The following is a 23329-nucleotide window of genomic DNA, read 5'->3' on the forward strand; positions in this document are numbered from 1 at the left end:
TTATTTTGCAATTGGGTGAGAAGGATAGGACTTAAATTTTTTTTTTAATTTTTATTATTGAGGTATAGTTGACATATAGTGTTCTATTAGTTTCAGGTGTACAACATAGTGATTCAACAAGTTTATACTTACTCAGTGCTCATCATAAGTGTAGTCACCACACAGTGTTACTGCAGTATTATTGGCTATATTCCTTATGCTGTACTTTTCATCTCCATGACTCATTTATCTTACAATTGGAAGTTTGTACCTCTTAATCTGTTTCACTTATTTTGTCCATCTCCCCATCCCCCTGACAACCACCAGTTTGTTTTCTGTATTTATGAGTCTGTTTCTGTTTATTTTTTATGCTTATTCATTTGTTTTGGTTTTAGATTCCACATGTGAGTGAAATAATATGGCTTTTGTCTTTCTCTGACTTATTTCACTTAGCATAGAACACTCTAGGCCCATCTATGTTGTTGCAAATGACAAGATTTCACTCTTTTTTTAGTGGCCGAGTAACATTCCTGTGTGTGTGTGTGTGTGTGTGTGTGTGTGTGTGTGTGTGTGTGTGTTTGTGTATTGCATCTCTACCCATCTATCAATGGACTGTATCCATCTATTGATTTGGGTTGCTTCCATGTCTTTTTTTTAAATTTAAATTTCTAAATTTTTATTTTTATTTATTTGTTTTTAAGGATCTTATTTATCTATTTTAAAGAGAGAGAGAGAGTGAACAAGTGAGAGGAGGGGCAGAGGGAGAGAGAGAGAGAGTCCTAAACTGACTCCTTGCTGAGCGCAGAGCCTGAGGTGTGGGGCTCAGTCTCACGACCCTGAGATCGTGACCTGAGCCGAAGCTAGGAGTCTGCTGCTTAACCAACTGCACCACCCAGGCACCCCATGGATACAGGATGTTTTTTAATCATTAAAGAATAGCCCATTTTCTATTGCATGGACTCTCCATTCCATTCACACTTGGGTAATTGGTGGCTTTGATCTCAGTATTGGGTCCCACGGTTTTCACTGGTGTGGCTCTTAGAAGTGAGATCAAGTGATCCTCTACCTGCCATGAACTCTGCATCTCATCTATAGTGTCTTTTAGTGCACAGTGATTATGACTGATGGAAAGTCTACATGCTGTAATTTTGAAGAGCTAGATTCACCATAAAATCTGAAGTTTGCCATATCAGTAATCTCGTTCATGGACCTCTGGAGCAAGCCAGGGCAGGAACGGGAGTAGGGAAGGTTGGAAAGCTAAAAGAAAGAAACACTTAGTCGAATCACACAGTTAGAAAATTGTAAGAAAATGCCTGTTGAACTTTCCCCATCATTAGAAAGAAAAATAAATAATGAAAATTGACAATAAAGACACCAAGAGCTAATTTTCAATTTCGATTTCAATTTGTCTTTCTGAATGATGCCTCTTTGGTCTTTTATGAAGGATAAATTACATTTGAAATGGAATCTTTTAAATGAGTTATCTTTTGGGTAGTTATTTTGTACACTTTTAAAGTGCGTTTTACTCATTTGTGGGGGGTGGGGGAGAAAGATGAATTCTGAAGAAATTGAGAAGTAAATAATTTCAGGAGGTAATGGATGAACTTGGTCTGGAAGATTAATCAGGTCAGTTGCAAGAGAGTGCCAAATGCATAACGGGAGTAGAACTAAATATCTGATTGTAATTAAAACTTTAGGTTTCTAATGGCTGCATGAAAGATATTTTAATAAACGTGAAATGCACTTTCTAAATGGCACGCTAACTTTTAATGACTTGGGTGTTTTGTTTGATTAGTAACCTGGACTGTTAAATTAAAGCCAACTGCAAGTGCATGATAAAATATTGATGGTTTCAGGCAAATGAATTCGGGGAGTTATGCTTGACAGATTTTTTGTATCATTAAGGATTTTAACTGGTGGAAAATATATATTGCTGGTGCTTAAAGATAGTTAAAGAGGATCTTCCTGTTTATATGACCTCGTTTTAATTTTACAGTAATAATAAGGGGGAAATCTGAATTATTCACAGATGGTTGGTCAAGAGAGGTCACTTAATTAAAAAAGTGTTACTTTAATTACACCTGTTTCACATTCCTGGAATAGGAAATTAAATATTTTGAAGCATTTGATGATTTCTGTTTCACAGAGTACCTGGACTTTTGCTGACTCTTGTGAAGGCCTGGGAGTTTTGTAGGTGAAGCTTTTACTTCTTGTTAACGGGGAGTTTTGTTTTAAGAATCAGGATTTAAAAAATAAGTTTTTTCATTGATAGTTTTAGAAATAGTACAGAAAAGACCTATATAATTATTCCATACACACCCTGTATTCTTGCAGATGCAGGTCTATTTTTAGAAGGATGCATAAGAAAATATGAAGCACATTTACTTGGGAGTTGAGCTGGGAAGTCAAAAGTGAGGGGGATTTTATGTCTTACTTTATTCTTTTGGGAAATAGAATATGTTTTGCCATGAGAATGCCTTCATTTTGTTAAAAAAATTTTCCTTTCAAAACTCAGTTTTCTTTCAATGACTCCATCGTTTTCTTTTCATGCCTTTCTCACATAACAGAGAATTTTTATTTTTTTATTTTTTATTTATTTTTAAAGATTTTATTTATTTGAGAGAGAGAATGAGATAGAGCATGAGAGGGGGGAGGGTCAGAGGGAGAAGCAGACTCCCTGCTGAGCAGGGAGCCCGATGCGGGACTTGATCCCAGGACTCCAGGATCATGACCTGAGCCAAAGGCAGTCGCTTAACCAACTGAGCCACCCAGGCGCCCTCACAAAACAAAGAATTTAAAAAAAAAGATTTTATTTATTTATTTGAGAGAGAGAGTGAGCAAGAGAGAGAGAGAGGGGGAGAGAGAGAGAGAGAGAGAGAGAGAGAGAGAGAGAGAAGGAGTGGGGGGAGGGGCAGACTCCTCACTGAGTAGGGATCCTGACATCGCACTCCATCCCAGGACCCTGGGATCATGACCTAAACTGAAGGCAGATGCTTAACCGACTGAGCCACCCAGGCACCCCAACAGAGAATTTTCTTGATTTTATTAGGAGATATGGTTAATTTTATTTTATTTTTATTTATTTATTTTTAAAGATTTTATTTATTTGACAGAGAGAGACACAGTGAGAGCGGGAACACAAGCAGGGGGAGTGGGAGAGGGAGAAGCAGGCTTCCTGTGAAGCAGGGAGCCTGATGTAGGGCTCGATCCCAGGATCCTGGGATCATGACCTGAGCCGAAGGCATATGCTTAATGACTGAGCCACCCATGTGCCCCAGGAGATATGGTTAATGTTAAAGAGCTTTTTTCATTGGATCAAGTTAGTTTCTTTCCTTTCTTCCTCCAGCCTTTCATCCATCCTCCGATATTTAGTGTAGTGTCTCTTACTGCTTTTTATAGCCTAAGTAAAAGTAACTCTTGGAAGAAAAGAGACCTCAGCAGCATTCTCAAGGTCACTGTCCCTCTGATGGGACTTCAGCTGTGTGAAGAAAAAAAAATGGTGGAACTTTTGAGAAGATAGAGTAATTTTGCAGAGGATGTAAAGACAATGATTCATGGTGACCTAGGTTCTCTGTAGTTAGATATTCCCTAACATAGGAGGAAAAGAAAACACTCATGCTCCTCAATTAATGAGAGACTTGCAAAGTGCCAGAAGGACATCTGGAGGAATAGTGATGGAAAAACCTCTGCATAAGGAGTAGCTCTTTCCCAGGGTGCTGACCTTTGTTTGGCAGCATAGGTTGTGTGAGGTTGAAAAGACCCAGGGAGATTCTTGGGTAGTATTTGACACACGTGCACCTGCACACACCTCTGTCCAATTGCTTGTTCCAATGACTGAGCCTCAAGGGAGTGAAGGATATAAAATTAATTCTTTCCCCACTTTCTTATTGTTTTGCTCTGAGTTATTACAAAGTTTTGATCCCTTTCTGGGTCTCTTGGCTATGAAATGAAGATACTTATTCTGTGTCAGAGTTGTTCAGACTAATAAGCTAGTCCTCAATTACTATATTAAAATGTAGTAATTTTTTTTCACTACTCCTAAGGAATTATAGCTGTTTGGATTTAGTTTTGAGATTGCAAATCTTCATATCAATTGACAGTAGTAGTAACAATTTAGTAGTAGCTACAATTTATTGGGTACTCACTGTGCCAATAGATTTACACACATTATCTCATTTAATTTCTTCTGCACCCCTGTGGAGTAGGCTGAGTTTTGTAGATGAAGAAACTGAAGCTCAGAGTAGTGAAGCAACTTGTTAGTGAATGACAGATGCGGAGATTAGAGCCAAAGTATTGGAATGTAATTTGACTCTTCTCACGGAAACCCAAATGAAATGGCTTAAACAAAATAGAAGTTTAATCCTCTGTCGCGCAGATCTGGGACTAAGGGGAGCATATGTGTTTACACAATTACGATGGTCTTGGACTCCTTCTCTCGTGTTGCTTTGCTGTCCTCAACATGCAGCCTCATTGTATTCAAGATGGCTCTTCCAGTTGCCAGCATCCCAGTCACATTCCAGTCAGTGAAAAAGAGGAAAAAGAAGCAAGTGTAAGGCAAGGTCTTTCCATTTAAGGGCATGACCTGAAATTCTCCACATCCGTTCTGCTCCCATCCTATTGGGCAGAGCTAGGTTCCCTGGCTAACCCACTGGAAGGGAGTCTGGGGAAGGTAGTCTTTATTCTGGGTAGTCAGTTGTCCCACTAAAAAAAAAAAAAAAGAAAAAACACAAAAAAACCAAACCTTTTTTTCCTAAGGAAGAAGGGGAAAGTGGATATTGGAAAAGTAGCAATGTCTTCCTCACCTCTTTTGTAAGATTGCTGACTTTATGCTTACGGAGTGCTTTGTTTTGCCAAAATATACCAATATTATGAAAAACATTTAATAAACGGAGCCACTTAGAAAGAGCAGTGAGCTATTTTCACTAGAGTTTATTCAAACAGATACTGGTGGACAACAACTGCTGTATACTGTGTAAGCATTTGAAACACATACATGTGTATTGTATAAAGATACCTTATATTTCTTGTAATTCTAAAATTCTGTAGTTCAATTAAAATTGTTTAGTGGCTGGGGCATCTGGGTGGCACGGTTGGTTGAGCATCCACCTCTTGGTTTTGGCTCAGGTCGTGATCTTTGGGTTGTGAGATTGAGCCCTGAGTTGGGTTCCCTGCTCAGCGGGGAGTCAGCTTGGGATTCTCTCTCTCCCTCTGTGCCCTCCCCCCCATGCTCTCTCTCTCTCAAATAAATAAATCTTTTTTTTAAAAGATTTTATTTATTTATCTGAGAGAGAGAGAGAGAGAGAGAGAGAGAGAGAGAGAAACAGCATGAGAGGGGAGAAGGTCAGAGGGAGAAGCAGGCTCCCCGCTGAGCCGGGAGCCCGATGTGGGACTCGATCCCAGGACTCCAGGATCATGACCTGAGCCGAAGACAGTCGCTCAACCAACTGAGCCACCCAGGCACCCTCAAATAAATAAATCTTTAAAAAATTTGCTTTGTGGCTATACCATATTTGTTGACCCTACAAACATACCCATGTATGAAACCATGAACCAGTTCTTGAACTCCCTACTGTGTGGGATGTATGTGTAGTTTTATATCTCTATTTGAGCTTTCTCAAGTTCTATATCACATATTGAGTTTAGCATCTCCCTCTCTTCATCTTAAACCAGGTTAACTTCCCTTTTTATAAGCATGCTACTACTACTCTCTCAGGCTCCCCACTTGAAATTTTGGCCTATCTCTCTCCATTTATCTCCATTGGCCAAACTGTTACCAACATTGAATAGATTTTGCCCCTTCAACAGGTTCTTCAATTTTTCATCTCTTCTCCTGTTCCTTCTGCCATTTCCATAGGTCAAACTCTCAATTCTTCTTGTGTCTGGACTGCCACGATGGCTCCCTAAGGGCTCTGCCCCCTTCAGCCTGCGTCCTCTCCAGTTTAGCCCATTTAGTATGAAGCCATTCATTTCCCATAGCTTTTAGCATGCTCCTCTGAAGGCTCTGGAACCCATGGGTTTTCCCTCTGGCTCTACCTTGCCTTCTACTTCGGACTCTGGGCCCTGACTTTGTTTGGTCAAGGCCCTTCCTACCCTTGCTCTACCCAGTCGTACCAAGCTTATTTCCCTTCACACCCAACACACAAAACTTCTGTGGCCAGATGTTTCTACTTTCTACATTTCTACTCTCTGTTCCGTCTTTTTCATTTGAATTCTCTCTCGTGCCCCCCTTTCCCCCTCCTTCTTTCCCTCCTTCCTTCCTTTCATCACCAAATAGCTTCTGAGTGCCTACCATGCGCTAGTCTTTGGAGATAGAACTGTACAACGAGCTGAGACACTGTGTGTTGCTTATGCTCATTTGTGAGCCTGTCTCTGAGTCTGAGTTTGTTTCATCTGCCTGAAAGTCCTCCTTTTTCCTTCCACCCATCTAAGTTGTGTTCATCACTTAAGGCCTGACTCAAGTTTTTCTTCATCTTCAGGTACATTCTCCAAATGATTCAATACACTTCTGTTCCTGAACACCTTTAGTACACAGGCCCCACTGTATACTTCAGCTTCGAATTGTTCTTTCACACGATATGCTGATGGTGTTCTATTCTGGAGAGCAGGAAATATGTCTTATCTATATTAATATTCACATACATACATAGCTGTATATAGACCTCTATTTCTATGTGTAAAACACCTAACACCCCAGATCTTTTCAAAATTCTCTAATCCAGAAAAGTGGAATCATTTTAATTCAGGCTCCTGGCCTTTTCCAGATTTATATTTCTATCTGGAGACGAGTGTAATCTTTGTGTATTCTCATACTACAGTCTTTTTACTGTTTACTAAAGGTTGTCTCTAGCACCTACAGCCATTTTTCACATGGCGACAAAATTCTGATGGCTTCATAATCATTGCCGCATGCCTGGAGGGAGAATGACATAGGATGCAGAAGTGACCTGGTTAACTGCTTGAGCTGCAGAATAAGGCACACCTGGGGTCGGTCCCCAGTCAGCTACCTCTGTGATCTCTCTGTCACACTGACTAGCTCTGTGATCCTGCTCAAGTCATACTAACTAGCCATATGATCTTCTCAATCATACTAACTAGCTCTGTGGCCTTGCTCAATCACAGTGACTACATGATCTTGAGTATATTTCTTAACCTCTTTGAATCTCAGTATTTTTTGTCTATAACCTGGGGATAAAGTGGTTATAATCATGGTTAAATGAGATAATATATAGGAAGTAATTAGCACGGTACCAGGCATATGGCAAATTAAGAAAATAATAATGACATTGTGTTTTTAGGATCGCTAACTAACTAGACTAACGAGGCTGAATTACTAAGTGACTGTCTCCCAAACACTGGTGTCCTGCTATTTGCCATTCAGATTTGGGCCTGAGCAAAGACAAATTGCTATAGGTCCTGAGTCTCTCGGACTGTTGTGAGAGGCAAATCCACGGGTGCCGGAAGTTAGTATAGTATACTTTTGTGTACTTCTGACATGCTGCTGACATGGTGTTGGACCTCTAGAGAGACCCAGCCTATGATTTATTGATTCATGGTGTGGACAGTCAGGGGGAGTTAGGGTAGAGTGGACAGACAGACTGCTCAGGGCCCTTCTAGCCACCTGCATCTCAATCCAACTTCATTCTGGACCGGAGCACAACTTGAGCTCACATGGCCTCCTCTAAAGATTTTATGAATGGGAGTGAGGAATGGAGAAGAGCCAAAAATAGCAGCTGGGTTATTCTCTCGGACCATGCAAGATAAAGGACTCTTTTATGGACTAGGTTTTGGGTGTGAAGGCATATTGCAATCACACTAGACCTTCTCCAGTGACCTTTCCCACCCCCACCTCTATCCCTGCCCTCCTGTGTAAGCCCTGGGAGGGAGCACGGCTCCAGGACAGGCCTCGGAGCGCCTAACAGGGTGGGCGGGGGGGAAAAGAATGCTCCTCTCCTTGCCTTTTCTAGAGGCTTCCAGCCCAGGCAGGGCAGGACACGAGGTAGTTGCAGAGGAAATAAAGGTCTGCGCACGTGGCTCAGGACTCTGGGCATCACCGGAAACCAGACTCTTCCTGAGAGCTAGTTACAGGACTGTTATGTACGCCAGAATGCCACGGATCCATGGAAGGAGGCTGCACGTGACCTCACGGAAGCATAGCTCTGAGGGTCAGATTCGCTAAGCATCCCTGGGAAGGCCTGGAGGAGAGCAGTACCCCCTGGGTACAGCTGACCTGATGCGGGTTGGGGTTTGTTCTCAGTGATTAGCTCTGGTGTTTGGAGGGCCCCCCAAATACCTTGAGAACAGATTTGTGTTATAAAGCCCAAACATTCATTTCCAGGTTCCCGATTCTTCCTTACTAGTACATTCCTCCACCCTTTCCCTGACCTCTGCCCTTTCCTCCTAGCTGGCCCCATCCACATGCCCAGTGGTGGACCAGCAAAGGAGGGCAGCAGTGAGGAGGCTGGGGGAGGCCATGTGGGTGTTTGCTCAGCTCTGACCCCCTGCTCCCCCCACCTGGGGGGGGCACATTCTCACAGCCTCACATGACAGCACCTTTGAAGCAGAAAAGAAATCCCACCCTTCCTTTGAGGTGTCTTTTGTAATATTGCTTTCCTCTGGCTGGTTGGATTAGTTAAAATTTCATCCACTTTTCTTTAAAAAAAAAAAAATCCCTGTTGTCAAATCATGAAAAGAGAGGCTATCCCTTGAAGGTGTTTGCCACCCTCAAGAAATAAGAAAGAAAAGAACCTGATCCGTTCTTATTCTGGAAACGGAATTTCTCTTGCAAGCGTAAGCTGGTCAGATGATGTGTTTTGAAACAAAAAACTTCATGTCTATGTATTTTGTGGTTGTTTATTAAAAGAAAAAAAATAAGAGTCCCCCCCCCCCAACTGTTCCAATGTTCTCTGTGTTCTTTGGGGCATGAGGGTGGGTGGGTAGGTTTAGGGACCCGGGTAAAAAACACATTCTGAAAACCAACTCAAAACAGCGGCAGCCAGGATGAGATTATGAGACCACATCAGTAGGGGGCAGTCTGACACAATCTAACAGAGGTTGATAGTCCAATAAAACATCAGAAACAAGGCTCTTTGAGACAACAAAGGCCAAAATTGTGTTAAGAGCTGTAAATCTTGCATGCTAAGTTCCTGTGTAAGAGACAGTCATGCTTGTATCATAATTAAACATGCTACTAAAACATAAATCCCTTACTGATAACTTCTTAGTGGTCTCGTTTGTCGAGGAATGAACCAGAGGCTGGTCTCCCATTAGCAATAATTGCAAAGATTTCTGATGTGTTCAGCACAGACTCGTCTTTTGTGTACTGGAAGCAACAAAAGAAAAGTAAATCATCATTGGCATTGCCACGAAGCATTCCGTAACCATCCTTATGGGTGGGTGGCTGTGTGGTGCTGAAGGATGAGCTCTGATGGTTGACTTCAGTGCCTTACAACCTAGGAAGGCAGTGGGTGGAGAAGAATACCTTACAAGTATTGTCTTAGTTTCTTAGGGCCATGATAACAAAGTACCACGAGCTGAGGGGCTTTAAGTCACAGAAATGTATTCTCTCAGTTACATCTATAAGGACCCTATTTCCAAATCAGGTTATGTGTGAGGTATGCGGGATTAAGGCTTCAACACAACTTTTTTTTTTTGCGGGGTGTGGGGCGCAATTCAACCCATCACAGGTATATAGATATTTGAGTCATTTGGACTCTGCCGTACAATCTCTTACTGTGTCATGGCATCTCCTAAACTGGGTCAATCAATTCGGTCTTTCCAGAAATTCTAGTCTTTGCTTAGGCTAATTCTTATGAAGGAATAGAAATGGTATAAACATTTGTTCAGTGATCACTAAGTGGTCGTTTGCAAAAGTCATTTTCCATGCACCCAGTTCTTACCTCAGCCCCTGCTCCGTGCTAGTCCAAATGGCCATTACCCCAGGAGGGATGGACCATTTCCATGTACTATAAAACCCGGTCTTCCTGCTTTCCAACTTGCCTTCTGTATTGGTTATCTGCTGCTGCATGACAAGTTACCCCAAAACCTACATGCAACAGTCATTATCTCAGGAGGGTTTCTGAGGGTCAGGAATCCAGGTGCGGCTTCGCAGGGCCCTCTGACTTCTGGGTCTCTCAGGAGGTTGCCATCAAGGGGTTGGCTGAACTGCCGCCATCTCAAATCTCCACCGGGGTGGATCCACTTCCAAGTTTGCTCACTTTGCTGTTAGAAGGCCTCTGGTCCTCCTCGGCTGTTGGCTGTAGACGTCAGTCCTGGTCACAGGGACCTCTCCAGAGGCCTTCTCTTAACCAGGCAGCTGGCTTCCTCTAGGCGAGGGCTCTGAGATGGAGAGCAGGCGAGAGAGGCCGGACAAGAAGAAAGTCCTGGTGTTCGGTAACCTGTCTTGGAAGTGGCCTGGCATTACTTTGGCAGTATTCTGTCAGAAGCAAGTAACTCAACCCGGCCCTCACTCCAGGGGAGAGGATGAGAGGAAGACACGGTAAGGAGAAGCTCACTTCCTCTTGTGTGTCTGTCCCTCCTTTACTCTCACAAAATTGCTACACTCACAACTCTTCTGAATGGCAGACGTGCAGGTTTTCCACACATCCAGCAATTCTGTGACACCAGCTGGGTGTCCTACAGCGTAACTCTGTTCTGACACTATCTGTAGGCATGCCTCGTTTTACTGTGCTTTATTGCACTTTGCAGATACTGCTTGCTGGTTTTTTCTTCTAATTTTACGTTTTTTATACATTGAAGGTTTGTGGCAACCCTGTGTTCACCAAATCTATTAGCACCATTTTGCCAACAGCACTTGCTCACTTTGTGTCTCTGTGTCACATTTTGGTATTCTTGCAATATTTCAAACTTTTCATTATTCTATTTTTTATGTTGATCTGTGATCAGTGATTATGACTCACTATAAGCTCAGATGATGTTAGCATTTTTTAGCAATAAAGTATTTTTAAATTAAGGAATGTAAAATAATTTTAAGGGCATAATGCTATTGCACACTTAATAAACAGACTAGAGCATAACGTAAACATAACTTTTATATGCACCAGGAAACCAAAAAATCCATTTAACTCACTCTATTGCGATATCTGCTTTACTGCTGTGGTTTGAAACCAAAGCCACAATATCTCCAAGGTATGCCCGTACCTGGAGATAGCATCAGATCCCACGGGTCAGGGGCTCAGTTTCACAAGAGAAAACAACTGGGCTTTCAGGAGCCAATCACAAATCCAGGCTGTCAGCTATGCTTCTGACCAATTGGCTATAAATCTAAAGTTCACACCACTTCTTTCTCCGGTTCAATTAATTTGCTAGAGAAGCTCCCAGAATTTAGGAAAGCATTTATTTATTAGATTATTGGTTTCTGATAAAAGGATATAACTGAAGACACCTGGGTGGCTCAGTCGGTTAAACGGCTGCCTTCGGCTCAGGTCATGATCCCAGGGTCCTGGGATTGAGCCCCATGTCAGACTCCCTGCTTGTTGGGGAACCTGCTTCTCCCTCTACCTGCAGCTCCCCCTGCTTGTGCTCTCTCATGCTGTCTCTCTTTCTGACAAAGAAATAAAATCTTTAAAAATTAAAAAAAAAGAGGCTATATAACTCAGGAAAAGCTAGGTGGAAGAGAAGTGCGTGGAAGAGGGACAGAGCTGCTTCTGCAGTTCTGAGTTCTCGCACTCAGAAGTTCTCCGAACTTCATCCTTTTGGGTTTTTATGGAGGAGGCTTTCTTTCATAGGCTTGGTTGGTTAAATCATTGGCCATTGGTGATGGAATTTGGTCTCTAGCCTCTCTTTCTGGAGCTGGAAGTTCCGATCCTAGAATCAAGTTTGGTTCCCCTGGCAACCAGCCCTCATCCTTAGGTTACCTAGGATTGAGGAAAACCTAGGGGTTTTCTCTTAATCATCTTGTTAATATAAAGTGAGGTGTGGTTGTAAGGGGTTTGTTCTGAATAACAAAAGATACCTTCATCACTCTCATCACTCAGGAAATTCCAAGGGTATTAGGAGTTCTGTTCAGAACACGGGGAAGACCGAATGTATTATTTCTCATTAAATCACGTATAAGTCACAATATCACTGTACTCACACGAGGACACAGGAATTGCTGGGAACCATTTTAGAGGCTGCCCATCATGTCCTCCTACAGGTTACTGGCTAAACATTTTCCAGAGTGACCCACTTAAAATTGTAAATCACTGCTCACAACAACTCACTTCTGCTCAAAACCCTCCAATGGCTTCCCATCACTCTTAGAGTCTGAAGTCCCTACCTAAGCCTAAGTGATTTGGCCCTAGGTGTCTCTCTGATCTCACCTCCTTCAACTTCCCTTCCTCCATTGCTTTACTTTAGGGCTGTGTCCTCTGACATGATGCGCTGACCCCACCTTGGGATGTTGCCCTTTTTCCTCTGTCCCACCGAGCTTCGTGTGGGGCCACTGGTGGTACTGCAGTCTGGGAAGGAAGGTAATATGAACTTTCTGGGCTGGGGGCAGAGGAGGAAGAGGAGTTCTACCAGATGACTTCCAGGGGTTTCACAGAGGATTCTGGAGATGATGAGTATCAAGAGGACAATCAGACACAGTGGACGAGGTGGGCCCTGGCTTTGACATCAGTGCCGAGAAGCTGAAGAGCCGAGAAGGAAGCACTGAGGAATCACCAGACCTATGAGGGGCTTCCCAAGAGCTTGAGGCCTCCGAAGGTCAGCACTGCTGGCAACTCTCAGAAGGCTCGAGAAGAAAGGGCACTGCTATGGCCAGGACTGCAGGGTAATGGCTCTCACAGTCTGAAGTCCATGGGTCAGTCTCTGAGCGCACACATAACGTTCCCTTGGGTCCCGGGGAGGCAGGGCCAGTCCCGGCGGTGAAAGAGGCCCCAGTGTGAGTGGCCACTGATGGAAGAGGAGCAGCTCAGGGAGGCCAAGACCACAGAGGAGCCGGACTTACCTTCATCAGAGATGACATACTAACGTTGAGTTCGCTCCTTGCTGAGTTACAGGTAGAGATCCACCAGGTGGCGTTGGCACACAAATGAGACTTTATTTGCAGTAAATAAAGAGATCGTGGGGCATAACTTCCAAAGCCGTGACTCCCCAAGCAGGGGTAAGCAGCTTTTTTAATTTTAGGGTTTAGGATGAGTATTCAGAAGGGGAAGATTTGTCTCACTGGTAAAGGCAGGCAGGTGTGAGATTGCATAGTCCTACTTAGAAAACTTGCCTACACACACACACACACACACACACACACACACACACATCCTTATGTTATATGCTGTGCTCCTCCTGGGGTGGAGACTTTATAATGAAGCAGCAGTAACTGTGGGACCAGAAGAAGGGGTGGTAGGCATGCTCTCAGAGCTGATCCTGGGTTCCTTAACTCAGGTTAGGAATGCAGGGTCTTGCTTACTTTTGAAATAACACTGGGAGTTATACCACGATTTATTGTCAGCGTTATCCTATTTCCTGGCCTGGTGGAAACTGTAAGTTTTTGCATTCCCTTTGTGCCCTTCAAATCCTTAACTACTGTGGTTTTTGCATTTCTTTGTCATTCTGACACCTTCCAGAAACTTCTGCGAGAAGTGTGTTTGGGTGAGTAGGGCGCAGATCATGGGGTAATAGCTGGAGGCCTAAAATGACTTCTTTAGTGTCACGAAAGCTAGGTCTTGTCTTTTTCTGAGGACCCCTGACTCTTTCTGCTTAGAGCAGAAGTAGCTAGAGGCTGCCAGAAAGAAGCAGGATTGCAAGAAGCAGGAGTTCCCAGGGCACATGATCACTTTTTATTCAGTGACAGTGTCCCTGGCTGGGGGAGCTGGGCCCCAAGGCAGAGAATGTCAGTGGAGAAGCACTTGATCCTGCTTCCACTGCTTCAGCCTTGACCCCTCCGTGCTGGGCCTGGGTCTGTCTTCCGCACTGCTCACTGCTCATGTAACCTCATCACTTTTAGTGATGTGATGACATTTGGAGAATGGGTTCCCTAAGGGTGGCCCCCCAAAGATCCCTCTTCTGAAGGGCTGCTCGGTGACGTGGTGGCTGGGGGTTACCGAGCAGTTCCGGTCATGATGTAACGGAACCAACCTGAGATTGCCCAGTCATAGAAACTGCACCAGGTGAGTTGTCGCACAAAGAAAACTTTATTTGCAAGTAAGGAGATCACAGGAATGGCTTCCAAAGCTATGACTCCCTGGTAGGGGGACGAATGGGTACCTTTTGTTTAGGGTTAGGATGAATATTTAGAGAGGGAAGCCTTGTCATCGTATGTGGAGGCCAGTGTAAGGTCGTGCATGTGCCTTAAAGAAACATGCCCAGGGGCGCCTGGGTGGTGGCTCAGTTGTTAAGTGTCTGCCTTCGGCTCAGGTCATGGTCCCAGGATCCTGGAATCGAGCCCCGCATGGGGCTCCCTGCTCTGCGGGAAGCCTGCTTCTCCCTCTCTCACTCCCCCTGCTTGTGTTCCCTCTCTCGCTGTGTCTCTGTCAAATAAATAAATAAAATCTTAAAAAAAAAAAAAGAAACATGCTTGTACACACATTGTATGGTTATGTAAATGAGGTGGAGGCTCCTCCTTGGGCGGAAATTTTAGTATTATGATGAGGTAAAGGCAATTGCCAGTCTTTTCCCGGGTCACTTCCCAGTCCATCTGCATAAGCACGAGTCAAGGGTTTAGCTCAAACGGTCTGGGTGGCTGGGCTGGGCTGGTGGCAAGTCTTGTCAGGGTACTCGCCATCATCTGAGGGGTGGTTTTGGGTTTCATTTGTCTGAGTTAAGAGGTTAACCAGAAATAAATAAGAGCTTAAGGAAAAATCGAAGACAAAGGTTAGTGAGTACAAGCAGGCGGGCAGTAAAGGTCAGGTCTTGGGGTCTAGTTGGTTGACACTGGGAACCTGTTAGAGACATAGCTTAGGCCCCTGCTTGACCCCTTCAAGATCATCCTTGAGGCCTGCAAGAAGGGCATGACCGCCCACATACTGCTGCCCACTACTGGGCCCTGGGCCCTGGGCCACCACCTCCTGGGCCCCTCCCTGCTCTGGGCTCCGGCCTTGTACCAGAGCACCGTCATCAGATGAAGAGATGCCTAGTCCTGAGAAATCTCTCCTGCCCTGACTTTGCGGCTCTTGACATTCTCCTCTCCTTTACCCCCTTCTCTTCTTTGTTATCCGATCTTTGTCCAACCCTTTTCTAGATTCTATTTTTCTATATCTTATATTTCTATCTCTGATCTTTGCCCAACCCCTTCCCCTGTCTTTCCTCCTTGTGTTTTGAATCTAATAAAATAAAACGCCTCTCTGTGCCTGCCTCTCTTTTTTTCTTTCTCTTGCTTTCTTAGTCTCTCTTGGTTATTATTGAGCTCTTACCCCATAGAGAGGACTATTTCAAGCTGATAGTCTTTCAGAGAGTGACTCTTTTTTGTAGGGAGAGGTTCACTTGTTTCCTTATATACAATTGATTTGCATATATAATATAATATATATATAAAATGAATGTATTATATTTCTTAGAGCAGTTTTAGATTTATAGGAAAATTGAACAAAAGTACAGAGAGTTTCCATATATTCCCTCTAGACCAATTATTAGCATCTTGTATTGGTGTGGTTCATTTGTTATAACTGATGAGGCAATGTTAATATATTATTATTAGCTGAAGTCTCTAATTGACATTAGGGTTCACTCTTTGTATTGTGCAGTTCTTTGGGTTTTGCCAAATGCTTAATGTCATGTATCCCAGCATTATGGGATCATACAGAATACTTTCACAGCTCTGAAAGTCACCCTTATCTACCTATTTACTGCTCCCCTCCTTCTCCCAAACCCTGGCAACAACTGATTTTTTTATTGTCTCTAAATATTGCCTTTTCCATTTTTAAAAAAGATTTTATTTATTTGAAGGAGAGAGAGAAAGAGAGCATGAGCAGGGGCAGAGGGAGAAGGTGAGGGTGAGAGAGAAGCAGACTCCCCACGGAGCAGGGAGCCCGATGAGGGGCTCTATCCCAGGACCCTGGGATCATGACCTGAGCCGAAGGAGACGCTCAACCGACTGAGCCACCCAGGTGCCCCGAAATGTTGCCTTTTCCAGAATGCTGTATATCAGAATCATGATTTTCAGGCTGACTTCTTTCACTCAGTATGCTTCTTTCTCCATGTTATTTTGTGCCCTGATGACTCATGTCTTTTTATTGCTAAATAATATCCCATTGAATAGATGTGTCACAGTTTGTTTATCCATTTACCCATTGAAGGATATCTTGGTAGTTTCCAATGTTGGGGAATTATGAATAAAGCTGATATAAATATTTATGTACAGGTTTTTTTAAAATTTTTATTTTTTAAGTAATCTCTACACCCAACATGGGACTCAAACTTACAACCCTCAGATCAAGAGTCGCAGTGCTCTACTGACTGAGACCCTATGTGCAGGTTTTTGTAGACATAAGAACATAAGCTATTCAAAATGATGTTTACTTCCAGACAAAGGGCATGAGGGAACTTTTTGGGGTGATGAAAATGCTAATGAAAACATCTCAATTTTGGGCACCTGGGTGGCTCAGTTGGTTAAGCGACTGCCTTTGGCTCAGGTCATGATCCTGGAGTCCCGGGATCGAGTCCCACATCGTGCTCCCTGCTCAGTGGGGAGTCTGCTTTTCCCTCTGACCCTCCCCCCTCTCATGTGCTCTCTCTCTCTCTCATTCTCTCTCTCAAATAAATAAATAAATAAAAATCTTTATAAAAAAAAGAAAACATCTCAATTTTGGTGGCAGTATATATATTTGTCAAAGCCCATGGTACTGTGCACCTAAAAATAGTGAATTTTACTGTATAGAAAGTATATTTCAATAAGCCTACCTTAAAAAAAGTTAATTATGACCTCCCCACAAACAAATGATGTTTGCATAAAATTTGATGCTTATGTAGAAAGTTAAATAAATGAGTCAGGATTAAAAAAAACTATACCTAAAATAATAAAAATATTAATGCTGTTGTCTCAGGGTGGTGGACTCATGAATGGTTCTTTTTCTTTATTTTTGTTATGTTCTTTCTAATAAACACATCATACTTTAGCTGTAAGAATATTAAATATTTCCACTAAAATATTGATAAAAATTGAACGTATGGTTCAATCTTTGAGGATGTGAAAATGCACAGGAAAAAACTGGAGAGAATACTAAAATAGCAAAAAGTGATATCAACTTTGGGGATGATTTTTTCCTTGCTCTTTTATACCTATCAGATTTAAAAAACCTAACATTAAAAAAATTAAATTTCTGGAGTGCCTGGGTGGCTCAGTCGGTTGAGCGCTGCCTTCGGCTCAGGTCATGATTCCAGGGTCCTGGGATCGAGTCCTGCGCTGGGTCCTCCCTCTCCCTCTGCCTGCCGCTCCCCCTGCTTGTGTGCACTCTCTCTCTGTCAAATAAATAAATGAAAATATTAAAAAGATTAAATTTCCTCATAAGGCATCTACTACATTTATAATCATAAAAGTATCCCACAGAATTTGAGGTGACTTTACATACTTGTTAGGTATAAAATTCACTTTGTTTCCCATGTAGCTAATTCTTTTGGAAGTGCAGGAGAAACATGATTGCTAGACATGGGGGTAGGATGGTACCTCTGGACACTGTCAGTGGAGGCCCTGGGTGGCAGCAGGTTGTTGTACTAATCAGGCAGGGCAGCCCAGGAGGCCATTGCTACCCAGATACCTACTTGCTGTCTATGCTGTGTCAGTCATCAGAGAGGAGTTGGGTCCTTTCTCCCCAAGGCTGCCACTGGGTTTCGTCTGTGTGTTGGCAGCATTTTCTGTTCTGCACACCAAAAGGCAACAAGTCATGGGGACTGATTGAGAGCCTGTGGTTCAGAAGGGGCAAGACAGGATTCTCTTATCCCTTCCTTTTCCATCCTTGGCCCATTTTCTTCCCTTTTCCAGGTAGGGATGAGATCATTGGCAAGATGAAGGAAGGGTAGAATACAGAGCTTTTGTTGGAATAATGCTGCGACAAGGAATAATGCTGCCCTGCTCCCCCTCATGCTGGAAGTACCCATTCCCCTTGGCCCTGAGAGGCCTCTCTCCACAGGTCCCCTGGATCTGAGAGACTGTCACTCGACTGGGAAGAAAAACAGTTCTTGGAAAAGACCCTTTATATGTCTTATTCAGGTCACTAAGCTAGTTCTGTGTATTTGTTCTGCATAAAGACATGTAATAGTGTGTTGTTTGAAGCTACCGAGAAGAGTGGGGAACTGAAACACTGATGTGTGGGTATTCTTCTTTCTTTTTGCCTACAGATTTTAGTAAACAGCAGAGCCTTACTTAAAATGTTGAGTCTGTGGTTTTTATTTACTCAATATAGTGTTTTCCAAATTGTGGTATGTGTACCACTGGGATGATTTCATGTGGTACATGCACAAACTTTATTTATTTATTTATTAAGATTTTATTTATTTGAGAGAGAGAGAGAGAGATTGAGGGCATGAGTGGGGGGAGGGGCAGAGGGAGAGGAAGAAGCAGACTCCTTGCAGAGCAGGGAGCCTGACGCAGGACTCGATCCCAGGACCCTGAGATCATGACCTGAGCCCAAGGCAGATGCTCAACTGACTGAGCCACCCAGGCGCCCCTTAAACCTTTTTTATTTTAGTAGTGATGTGTTTGTTATAATAATTAGTTGAAAAATATAACCAGCATAAAAACCCCCCACAATTTTGTGGATATTGTTGCATATGCAGCCTCATTTCTTAAAGTCTTAAGAAGTGAGAAATACTAAGCTAAGAGAGCACTCAGGAAATCAGTAAGGTCTGTGTTGCTCACTTCATTTGTGTGTGTGTGTGTGTGTGTGTGTGTGTGTGTGTGTTCCTCTTGGGGCCACTTGAACAGATGTCCGGCTTCTTATGGGTGAAAACAGAGACCACTGAGACAGACTCAGGGACAAAAGGCAAAGGTGTAGGTGACATTAGAAATGTGGGCATTGCTATCCTGCGATGCTTCACCTGCTTTCGTTGCCTACAGTGTTTATCCACTGAACACACACACACACACACCACACACACTTATTTATTTATTTATTTATTTATTTATTTAAGTCTTTTGTGAAATTCTGGGAACTCAGCAAAAATAGCACCAACTGAATCGCTTCAGGCCCACCGAACATGAAGTCATTTGCCATCAATAGCCTGTGTTTGTGGGTCATTCTTGGGGCCTGGCAGTTATCTGACACAAATTCTGAAAAATATCTTTACAAAGAAGTCTAAAAGCACACCGTTTCATTAACTCACCATCAGTTGGTCAGTGAGTGATTTCCCCGAGACCATGACAAAGCACATCCTATGTCAAAGGAAGGATAGGACAACTTCTGTGGGTCGTTCTGAAATACCCGAAAGCCAAGGCCGCGGCGGAGCGTGTTTGTCTGTGACAACTTACTTTGCTTGTGGTGCTGTTGGCCACTGACTACCACCCGTGCTTTCTTGCAGGGTCATTCTCACGTTCTCTCCTCAGGTTGAGTTTTCTCTGATGCCCTCCCAGGAAACCATCACTCTCTTATCAGCGTTTGCACAGCCTGTGGTGCGGCGCTCTGCTGGCCCTTCTCACATCGTCTCATGGTTATTTACCCGTGCTCACCCTCTCCTGCTAGGCACAGCTGTCCCCTTCTGGACCCCCCATGTGTCTCCTGCAGAGGAAGCTGGGCTCTTCCATCGGAGTTCTATGAAGCTCTTTTCCAAAAGTCCAAAGCATAAGTGGAGACCGTTTTAAGGAGATTCCCTGAAGGCTCCTGGATAATGCAAAGGCAGTGACATGCAGAGAATAGTTTACTTAATTCCTTAGCAGGTCAGGAGCCAGGTTTCCTGCAGTTCATTGCCTTGCTCCCAGGCTCTTCTGAGGGTCAACTTAGCTTCCTCTTATTCATGCTCACACCACACATGCCTCAGGCATCACTATTCCTCAGAGTCTGGGCCAAACTCACTATTAGACCTCAGGGTGGTGGTAGCCCAGCTTTACTGGCAGACGAGTTGCAGAAGGTTCCGCCCTTAGAATCATCTTACACATGGGGATGCCTGGGTGGTTCAGTCAGTTGGGCGACCGACTCTTGATTTTGGCTCAGGTCATGATCTCCTGGTCCTGAGATGGAGCCCTGCATCGGGCTCTGTGCTCAGCGTGGAGTCTGCTGAGATTCCCTCCTTATCCCTCTGCTCTTGCCCCCCCTACCCAACTTGCACGTGCATATGTGCTCTCTCAAATAAATAAAATCTTGGGGCGCCTGGGTGGCTCAGTCGTTAAGTGTCTGCCTTCAGCTCAGGTCATTATCAGGGTCCTGGGATTGAGCCCTGCATCGGGCTCCCTGCTCCGCGGGAAGCCTGCTTCTCCCTCTCCCACTCCCCCTGCTTGTGTTCCCTCTCTTGCTGTCTCTCTCTCTCTGTGTGTCAAATAAATAAATAAAACCTTAAAAAATTAAAAAATCAAATAAAATCTTAAAAAAAGTAATCATCTTACACACAGTTTAATGCTCTGCCATTGCCATCTTGAAGTTCTTAGTAATTACTGAACAAGGGGCTCCACATTTTCATTTTGTCCTGAGCTCCACAAATTATGTAGCCAGTCTGAGGACACTCTTTCCTCACCCCTCTTAAGTCTTCTGCCTAAAGCCTGTTTTCTGCTGTTGTGTTGATGTCTTCTTAAGCCAATCAATGGTATAAGTGATGAGTCTCATCAAGGGGAAACCCCACCCTTACCTTTAGGGCAAGGCTTGATCCTATGGTCCCCATAAGGTAATCTTATAAAACACTAATATTAGATATTTCCAAATCTAGGTATTTTAAGTGTTCAAGAGTTCCTAGAGTCCATTCTAACCTAGTCATTCTGTTATAGATGGTAATGCTCTTTGTGTCAGTTTTTCTTTTACTAAGTTATCTTCAAATTTAGAAGCACCTGAAAATAAAACAGGCCCTTAGAAAATGTATCAGCACTTGTTTATATACTAGAGTGAGTCAGAATTGTCCATTTTTTTTTTTAAGATTTTATTTATTTGACAGAGAGACAGCGAGAGAGGGAACACAAGCAGGGGGAGGGAGAGAGGGAGAAGCAGGCTTCCTGTGGAGTAGGGAGCCCGATGCGGGGCTCGATCCCAGGACCCTGGGATCATGACCTGAGCCGAAGGCAGACGCTTAATGACTGAGCCACCCAGGCGCCCCAGAATTGTCCTTCATTTAAATCCTGTCTAGGGTAGTGCTGGGAGGTACTTGATAGTTCTAAGCCCAGTGGTTTTCAAGCTGGGCCTGATGGGGTTCTAAGAATTCTCTGAGGAGTATATCAGGGGCCACTGGGGGGACAGGCTGGATGCCGTTTAGCTGAGGCTTAGGGTCTTCCATCTTGGCTTCAAACAGAGTCACTCTTTTTCTCTTTTATATTTTGAACTCACATAACAGTTCTGCTGCTAAAAAGAAATCTTGAAAACTTCCTATCTGGTTCATCTCATTCTACTCTCAGGTGCTGGAAGAAGCCACTGGAATTTAGAGATTTAGTGAATTGCCCCAGATAACCAAGTTTATTAAATGGCAGAGCTAGACTTCAAGTTTGACCTTTTGACTCCTGATGGTACTTGGGCATTTAATACTATAGTTGTGTACAGACTGGTTAAATAATTTCCCTGGGATGTGGTTTTATAAAAGCCAAAGGAACATGTTTGCTTGGCTTATATTTCCAGGAAAACCTGAATTCATTCCTGTAGGTGCCACCTCTAACCCCATCTGGATGTCTCATAAATCTGTACAGTTATTTGCAAGAGGACTCGGCAAGAGAGGATGGAAGGTGAAAACCAATGGGATATCACTGCTGGAAAAACAAGTTCATGTTCTTGAACAGGCAGGCATGGGAGAAGAGATATAAATGCCCAGGAAATTTATGAAAAAGTGCTCAACTTCATTGGTAGTCTAAGACAACAGATTGTTGTATAACGGATTGATAAAGATGAAAAATACTGTGGGTTGGCTAGAAGGGGCAAAAGAAGCATTCTTATCCTCTGTTGGTGGGAGTATAAATTGGTACTATTGCAGGACTTCTCTGCCTTTAGTGCCTGTGGTTCTTGGTTGCGCCGCTTTGAAGAATGAAGAGGTAGACCAGATGAAGAGTGGTGGGCAGCAAAGCAAAGTTTTATTGAGTGATAGTATAAAGCTCCTGGAGAGGGAAGGGACCCGAGAGGGGTGTCCTTGGAGTTTCTAAGTTTAGGGTTTTTTGTGAGCTCTTTTGTGGAACTATCTTAAGCAACTAGGGTGTGCTGAGTCATGCCAATCAGGACTTTGGTCACATATCTGTCTACCTATTAGGTTAATGTCAGTGTGCTGAAGATCTTTTGTGCTGACATCTGGGGGCTGATGTCTTTTTTTTTTTTTTTTTAATAACCAAACATATTTAATATATTTATAACAAAAGAAGAAAAATGTGGGAAAAAATTTTAAGTTATTTATAGAATTTACCTTCTTTTAAGCATTAAGTCTGATACAGGTATGCATCTTAGACCAGTTCCCAAAACCATAAGGAAGGATGTCAGAAGCACAGTTACCCGAAGACCTCTCTTGTCCAGGAGCCACATGAACGCGAAGCAGGGCAGGAAGCCGATGGGTCCCCACAGCACAAGCAGCGCGATGTCCCAGCTGGAGAAGCCATAGGCCTGGCGCGCCGAGTTCTGGATGGGGCCCCAGGTGTTCCAGACCAGGCCCTGCGCGAAGCCCAGCAGCGAGAAGAGCAGCTGCACCAGCCAGCGGCGCCCGAACACCCGCCCGGGACCCGGGGCCGCCGCGGGCAGCGCCGCCGCCGCCGCTTCCCGGCTTCTCCAGACAGCCCCCGGTGCAGGCCCGAGCCTGGGCCCCAGCGGTGGCTGCCGCTCCTCCTCGCTGCTCCAGCCCGCGCCCATGGCGACGCGCGGCCCGCGGGGCCTCTGCCCAGCGCGGTCCGGGTGGCCGCCGACCGGCCCCGGGAGGATGCGGCTCTGGGGGGGGCTGATGTCTTAACTGCTCCTTGCCCATGATAGGGACAGATGCTTTGTGGTTAATTGTCTTATTTTAGGACATTCTGCAGAAGTCATTTCTGCAAAGGCTGCAAAACCGAATGCTAGTGTAGTCCTGTCTAAGCTGTGGAACAGGATGTTAGAGCCTGTATCGTCTTAGCAGTCCTGACTCCGTATTTCCTTGTTGGACCCTGGCCCCTGACTGCCTAATTGCCCAACTAACTCCTAACAATACCACTTTTTTGAAGGGAATTTTGAAATACCTTTTGAGATTTTAAATAGACTTTTGATCTAGCAATCTAGGAGTTTGTCCTACAGTAGTACTCTAACAGCACAAGTTTATTTGTACGAGGAAATTCAGTTGTTGGGACAAG

General features: G+C 43.9%; 2 pseudogenes; one reads left to right on the top strand and one right to left on the bottom strand.

Moving 5' to 3' along the window:
• The first annotated feature begins 12453 nt into the window (after positions 1-12453).
• Positions 12454-12951, top strand: LOC114217839 (vacuolar protein sorting-associated protein 72 homolog pseudogene; annotated as a pseudogene).
• A 9470-nt stretch (positions 12952-22421) lies between these two features.
• LOC114217840 (solute carrier family 49 member 4 pseudogene) lies at positions 22422-22862 on the bottom strand (annotated as a pseudogene).
• Between the last annotated feature and the right edge of the window lie 467 nt (positions 22863-23329).

This window comes from Eumetopias jubatus, unplaced genomic scaffold, assembly GCF_037043125.1.
Source record: "Eumetopias jubatus isolate StellerSeaLion01/CBP00866 unplaced genomic scaffold, mEumJub1_p1.0 scaffold_7, whole genome shotgun sequence".
Classification (NCBI taxonomy): Eukaryota; Metazoa; Chordata; class Mammalia; order Carnivora; family Otariidae; genus Eumetopias; species Eumetopias jubatus.